At 39.8% G+C, this 7,925-nt stretch overlaps 1 pseudogene; it reads left to right on the plus strand.

Moving 5' to 3' along the window:
* The first annotated feature begins 1,353 nt into the window (after window positions 1-1,353).
* LOC126254002 (5S ribosomal RNA) lies at window positions 1,354-1,472 on the plus strand (annotated as a pseudogene).
* Window positions 1,473-7,925: the final 6,453 nt, after the last annotated feature.

Here is a 7,925-nt window from a genome sequence, read left to right on the forward strand (position 1 = left end):
AACGCATAGTATTACTTAAAATCTAATAAACGAATGACCATCTGATTTTTAACAAACATACAAATTAGATATATGTTTTAAGTGACAGCTCATTATCTTACGATTGTGTTGGTACCTTACGCTATATACTATTTATAAATAGAATATTTGGAATAAATGATCTTGGCCTGCTGTATTCAAGCTTGTCCCACACTCAGTCTACCGATAGGCTCACATCATATGAATAGTTTGCCGATCTTAAATTACAAAAAATTTTAATGAGTTGTCCAAACTGACTTTTCGTTAAGTAAATTAGATATTTATTATTAGTCTGACAAATATAAGATGTTAAAGAACAGTGGAATATGAGACTTGCCATGCTGCATTTATTTACTGTATGACTGCAATGATCAGACATATTTGCATAATGAAGATAAAAAATGGTATCTCAATAAACATATAGGTATGAATGTTAGAGGTTCAGAAATTATAGCTGTAGTACTAGGCTGTCATCTCGTACCTTGTTTATTAAGATATCATGCGACGTTCAGAAGTTGTTAACGTTTATTTATTAGTGTGATAATATTCATTTGCTCTAACAGCTATAGTTTTGGGATATTTGCAATATTAATATTCCTATAGATGAATCTCAGTGCTGTGAGCACGCTGGTATGTTTGTATTTGAGCTATGATAAACTATCGAATTACTACTGAATTAAGAAGTCACCAAGCTAAATCTTACCTCCTGCGTCTCAAACATCATCGTGTCCGAATTCGGTTATTTTCGATCTTCAAATGCTTCAAGAGATTCCATTTCATATTACTTATTGTCCATGTTTCACAGCCATATAGTGCTGTTCTCCAAATCCAGCTCCTAAGTTTCTTTTCACTTCAGTGTTTATGTTTTTGTGCAAATCATTTTCCTTTTATTCAGGAACCTCGGTTTTGCTTCTCTAATTCTTTTCTCTACGACTTCTTTTCTTTTTTCATCTACAGTTATAATACTTCTTAAATATTTTTATAATTTTATTTCCTCTAATTTTTTATGTTTGCTTCTTCTTGTTCCTTGCAGACACTAGTATTTCTGTCTTGTTTGATATATTTTCCATTTTGTACTCAACCCTTAGTACTGAATCCATAACTTATAAAATTCTTCGCAGACTTCTTTCATGCGGAGCTCCCGCAGCTATGTCGTCTGCACACCTGAGCACCTGCATCCTTTGTACATTTATTCTGATAATTGAATAACGATCTTTGCACTGATTTATTAGATGTTCTTTGTAGATGTTGAACAGGTATGATAACAGATTGCATCCTTGTCTAACCCCTTTAAGAATTCCTTGCTCCTTTTTGTGTATTTTTTATCTTTACTCTGCCAACGGCCTTGTCACAGTGGTAACACCAGTTCCCGTCAGGTCACCGAAGTTAAGCGCTGTCGAGCTTGGATAGCACTTGGATGGGCCACCGTCCAGGTCTGCCGAGTGCTGTTGGCAAGCAGGGTGCCTCAGCCCTTGTGAGGCCAGTTGAGGAGCTCCTTGACTGAGGGGTAGCGGAACCAGTCACGAAAACTGACAACGGCTGGTAGAGCGGTGTGCTGACCACATGCTCCTCCATATCCGCATCCAGTGACTAAGGGCTGAGGAGGACACGGCGGCCGGTCGGTACCGTTGGGCCTTCAAGGCCTGTTTCAGATAGTGTGTTATCTTTATTATCGGTGTATATTAATTATTTTTCTCTTTCTACAGTCTAACTTAATCATGTGGAAACTTCCAATAGATTTGTGCCTGTTGACAGTGTCGAATGCTTTCCTCATATGAACGAAAGCTATGCAGGTTTCCTGTTGGCGTTAAGGCTTTCTTCAGTTACACTGCGAAGTCATAGGATAGCTTCTCTTCCATTCCTGCCTTCTGGGAAGCCAAGTCGGGCTTCAGCTAAACTGGCTTCTAGATTAAAAGATGAAAAAAAAAAAAAGAAAATTGAATGAGTGATACGTTGGTAAATGAAAACGCAGCTTAGGACTCAAAGGCCTGCTTGTGGAAAACAGCACAAGATGTATATTGCACGCTTGGTGTGAATGGAAACTGTAATGCGTTCTATAACATAACCTATAGTTCCTAAGAAATGCCTTACAAAAGAAGCTTAACAAGAAATGGCTCTGAGCACTATGGGACTTATAGGCTGAGGTCATCAGTCCCCTAGAACGTAGAACTACTTAAGCCTCACTAACCTAAGAACATCACACACATCCATGGCCGAGGCAGGATTTGAACCTACGACCGTAGCGGTCACGCGGTTCCAGACTGTAGCACCTAGAACCGCTCGGCCACACCGGCCGGCGAAGTTTAACATATTTCAGGTCCAGTTTCTTATTTATTTTCTTAGATATTGGTCAACATCCAGAAATCAAGTAGTCAAATCGTATGACACACAATTCTCACGTTATCGATAGAGTGACTATATACTTATATGGATATGGTGTCTGTTCTTTCGGACATGTCCGGTTTCGAATCCCTGTCGGCGCGCACATTTTCACCTGCCCCCGTTGATATATATCAATACCCGTCAGCAGCTGAAGGCATTAATATAATTCTAATTTCTAGTGACTATATTGTCTTAAAGCGTCATTCCAACAAGTTTCTTAAACGTCATCGCGAAGCATTTTTTCTGATAACTTGAAAAGATAACACAAGTGATCTCATCTTGAAAGTCTGCGTACTCATATGTTACACAGATTTTTCTGCCTGTAAAATACGATTCCCTTAGGTACTTATCGAGCAGTATGCGGTGAAATATGTCTGCGGCATTGATTGAGATAAACAAAACAGACGAGTTTTAGAGACCCTACAATAGCAAGTTAACGGTTAGAACTGCGTTGACACGTGCCATATTCCAGAAAGACCGCATCACGAAACTCGGTCACCACGTAAAAAAAAAGTAACGAGTGACGTATTGGTCGAAATGCAAAGTGCTCTCCGGCAATAACACAGTCCCGAGTGCATTCGGAACGGACAAATTGGCGACAGACGAACAAGGTCGGAAACACTGCAGCCTTAAATATGCGTTGCCGGTGTTTGCATGCATTTATTCATGACTTTTGTCCTGGCGGCTGCTGTTCCGTGCTCACACAGTGCTGTGGTTGCCGCGCCTCCGACGTTTCCATAACCCGTTACTCTCTTAGCGTGCCGAGTGCTCACAGTAGGTGGTCCAGAGACACATCATGTAATTAGTTCTTATACTTAATTCTCATCTTCTACAGACCTTCAACATTACGCTGCAATGTACCGATAACCATTGAGAAACAAGGGATTTATTCGACACTAACTTCCTGCGCATAGTTCACTAGTTCACATATTTTACACACACACACACACACACACACACACACACACATATATATATATATATATATACTTACTTACTTATCGCGAATGGACCCAGAAGGATCACGCAAAGCTTTCTGACGTCGTTTCTTCCATACTTCTTTCATTCGTTCTCCATGTTTTCTTTTTCTTTCTTCTGTCCATTTTGTTCCTGGTCTCTTTAGTGCTTCCTTCTCCGACAATACATTCCACTTTTCCACCTTATTTCTAAAAGTTTTTCTATCTTTGACATCTTTAAGTTCAATATTTGCTTTTTGTAAATCTAATTTTACTTGGCTAATCCAAGGTGTTGTTGATTTGACTTTTTCTATGTAAGTGAGAATTCTGTTGGTGAGTCGTGTGGGGGGAAGTCTAGTGACATGTCCATAAAATTTTAATCTTCGCCTTCTTATGTCTGCTGCCAGGTTTGATATAGTTTCTGTGGTTCTTCTTGATTGTATCCGGTATCCTTCTTCTGTTAATTTTGGACCTAAAATCTTTCTCATAATTTTGCGTTCTTCTTTTAGTATTTTTTCTAAATCACATTTTGTGTGGAGTGTGAGCGTTTCACTAGCATATAGTGCTGCTGGCTTAATTACTGCGCAGTAGTGTCTGATTTTTGTGTTCGAGGAGATGCATTTTTTATTGTATATTTCATGTGTCATACCATATGCTCTCTTCATTTTCTGTTGTCTGATCTTCTGTGCAACTTTCTCTCCTCCGGTTGGCTCCAAAATTTCACCTAGGTATTTAAAATGTTTTACTCTATTTATTTTTCCATATTTTGTGTTCAAACTGTGTATATGGAATTTCGTACAGAAAAATTCTGTCTTTTGAAACGAAATTTGTAAGCCTACTTTATCCGCGCATTCCTTAAGGATCTCTATTTGTTTGGTGGCGATTTCTTCATCATCTGCAAGTATGGCCAAGTCGTCCGCGAATGCTAAACAAGATATCTCCACGTTGTCTTTGGTTCTACCAAGATGGATTGGTTTCCAGTAGGATTGATTTTTTAATTCTTTTTCCCATTCCTTAATGACTTTATCCAGGACTATATTAAACAAAAGTGGAGATAGCCCGTCACCTTGACGTACTCCAGTTTTTATGAGAAAAGGTTCAGAGATTTCTCCCCTGAATTTAACTTTAGATACAGTGTCTGTCAGTGATTCTTTGATAAGCCTTAGTGTTTTGGAGTCAAGTCCAAGTTCCTCTAAAATGTTAAACAAAGATTGCCGGTCAATTGAGTCATAGGTTTTCTTAAAATCTACAAATGTACAAATTATGGGGGCATTTCTAATTGCTTTGTGTTTTAATATTGTCTTTAAATTAAATATTTGTTCTATGCATGAGCGACCGGGGCGGAAGCCTGCTTGATAATCACCAATTTGGCATTCCAGCTGCTCTTGTGTTCTTTTCAGCAGGCATGTTGAGAGAATTTTGTAGGTGACTTGTAAAAGTGAGATTCCCCTGTAGTTATTGACATTTGTTCTGTCTCCTTTTTTATGTAACGGGTGAATAAGGGCACATTTCCACTCCTCTGGTAATTTTTCTGTTTCCCATATTTTTGTTATTATTTTTGTGAGCTCTTGCAACGTCTTTGGTCCTAGGTTCTTTAATAGCTCTGCAACAATGCCATCTTCGCCAGATGTTCTATTATTTTTTAAGTTTTTAATGTGACATTTGATTTCTTCCTGTGTTGGTGGTAATGAATCAGGTTGAGCGTTGGCACAGATTTCTTTGGGAAACCTTAAACTAGGTTCTGGGCAATTTAGTAGGTTAGAAAAATATTGAGCCAATACTTGACAGTTTTCCTGGTTTGTTAGGGCTAATTTACCATCCGGTTTTCTGAAACATAAATTTTGAGGGATATATCCTCGTATTTTATCTGCAAAAGTTCTGTAGAAGTCTCTTGTATTATAGTTTTGGAAATTTTCTTCTATGGCATCCAGTTGTGCCTTTGTGTACTTCCTTTTTGCTTGCCTAATAGATTTTGAAACCTGTTTTCTAACCTCGTTAAATAAATGTAGACTTTCTTGTGATTTTTTACTGTTATATTCTTGAAATGCCTTTTTTCTCCTTTCCAATGCATTTTCACAGTCTGAATCCCACCAAGGGTGTTTGAATATCTTTTTCAAGGGAATAGTTTCCTTAGCTATTCGCGTGATTTTAGAATGAAATTCTTCCCATGTGTTTGCCTTTTCCTTCTCCCATTCTTCTTTTACTTTAGATTCTTTAATCTTGTTGGTGTCATATTTCTGTATTTCTGTTTTCTTCTGATGACTTCTTCGTGCTGTAAACTTGATTTTAATTCTAGTTAGGTAATGGTCTGAATCAATGTTTGCTCCTCTGCGTACTTGGACGTCGTAAATTTCTTTTTGTACTGGGTATGAAATCGCCACATGATCTATTTGAAACTCGCCAATTTCTTGTATAGGAGATCTCCATGTCTTTTGTTTTCTTGGACATTTTCTTAGAGATGTTGACATTATCTTCAGGTTATTCTGCTTACATAGTTCGACGAGCCTTGTACCATTTTTATTGGTAAATTTATGTGCAGGATATTTGCCTACGGTTTTTTGGTGGATTTTCTCTCTACCAATTTGGGCATTAAAATCGCCGAGTAGAACTTTTGTATCATCTTTTGGAATCTTGGCCATTATATTCTCCAAATTTTCCCAGAACTTTTCTGTTTCTATGGGGTTTTTCTTGTTGTCTCCGTTTGTGGGAGCATGAACATTAACCATTGTGTATGTTTTGTTGGCACATTGTAAGCGCATCGTCATTATCCTATTATTTACGGGAGTAACTTCCTTGATGGAGCTGAGCACGCTCTTGTGTATGATAAACGCCATCCCGAGATGGGGGGCTCCTCTTCCGATTCGTTTATCCGTCTTGCTCTTAAAGATGCGATAGTTGCCATAATCTGATGTTTCTTCATCTGTAAAACGTGTCTCCTGTAAAGCTAGTATTACTATCTTTTGCTTTTCAAGTTCTGTTGTAAGGTTTAGAAGCTTTCCTGGTTGGATTAATGTATTTATGTTAAAGGTTCCAATGTATGTAGGTGTTTTAAGTGGAAGTTTGCCAGAGAGCTCCGACTTTCTCTGATGTAATCGTGTAAGTCCAGGTTCCCCAGAATCCGAATTCCTGGTTGCCATCTGTTGATGGGTGGATTGGTTACCACCTGGGGTAATGTTGTTATTACTTGCACGAGTCATACTTGCTTGTAATCAAGTTGGTCCAGTGTTTCCACTGGGTGTTTAGAACCAGGGATTGTTAGTTCCTGGAGCATTATGACCAGCCGCACATTGTGTGAACAGACGCTGACCAGGATGCCGATGGTTCCCACTTCAGACGCGTCCTGGATTTGGGTGTTGACGGTGCTTATTGTAATGGCGGCACTTACTCGCCATGACACAGCAACGTCTTCGGGTTCTGTGGTTTTTGAATGAGTGTGACCCTTGCCAAAAGTCACCCTCCCACACCCTCGTGATGCTGCCGCCTCGGTCCGGGACTGCTTATTTGGGTTTCCCCTTATTCGCAGCTGTCCACCATATCTAATGGATCGTTCGCTATCCGCCACCTGCGACCCGCCCTGTACCTGAGGCTCGGATAGGGTATATATATATATATATATATATATATATATATATATATATATATATATATATATATATATATATATATATATATATATTATTTCGGCCTGCGGTTTCATCTGAATACTGAGGAAACTTGTAGTTCTACCAGTAGCTGTTTGTCGCTTCGAGAAGAAGGACCTGATTCTCCGCTGTATCGCAATGTGGGTCTCTAGATGGGACGTTAAATGTATTGTGGTACTGAGCCGTGTGGCATGACTTCTGCCCCTGAAACACTATGTGGTTGGTGTAGTGAACAACGCTAATGAGAGACAGATCGAGCATCATTTCTGTGAAGTATTCCAAGTCAATCAATTAGAGGAAACAAACACCAACAGGTTGTTTTCGAACGTTCCGGCATGTAACTCCTTCTCGCCAGCTACACCCCTCGGTCGGGCACACAGTTTTAATCTGCCAGGAAGTTTCATATCAGCGCACACTCCGCTGCAGAGTGAAAATCTCATTCTGGAAGATTAAAACAGTTCAGGGCCCAATTTCGACCCCCCCCCCCCCCTCCCACCTTGCACAGGTCAGATGCTGCCCGCGACGTCTAGGTCATGTGCGAAGCAGTCTTACCTGAGGGCCGTGGTGCATCTCGCACAATCGCCGAAGTCCTGCCTGCGTTGCTTTAAAACGCATGACAGGGCACAGTGCCCATGCCCCAAAGCAAAGAGTTCCGCATGTGGCAAGCAAGGCCACATACAGTCGGTATGTTTAAGTATAGACAGTGTTAGGTAGCTAGGATGTTAGGTATCTTTCATATTCTACATCAGACAGTGATTCTAATGAGGCGTATGTTGTGTCTGTTGCGCAACAGTCCGTCAATACTGTTGTTGTTTTGTCAGACTGCCGGGACACAAACTATGAACTCGTCAGTCGGCAATAGGTTCAATTGTGTGTGTGTTCAACAAGGGTGTTAATATCCAGTTAGATACTGGTGCTTCTGTTATGC

Source organism: Schistocerca nitens, chromosome 4, assembly GCF_023898315.1.
Source record: "Schistocerca nitens isolate TAMUIC-IGC-003100 chromosome 4, iqSchNite1.1, whole genome shotgun sequence".
Taxonomy (NCBI): domain Eukaryota; kingdom Metazoa; phylum Arthropoda; class Insecta; order Orthoptera; family Acrididae; genus Schistocerca; species Schistocerca nitens.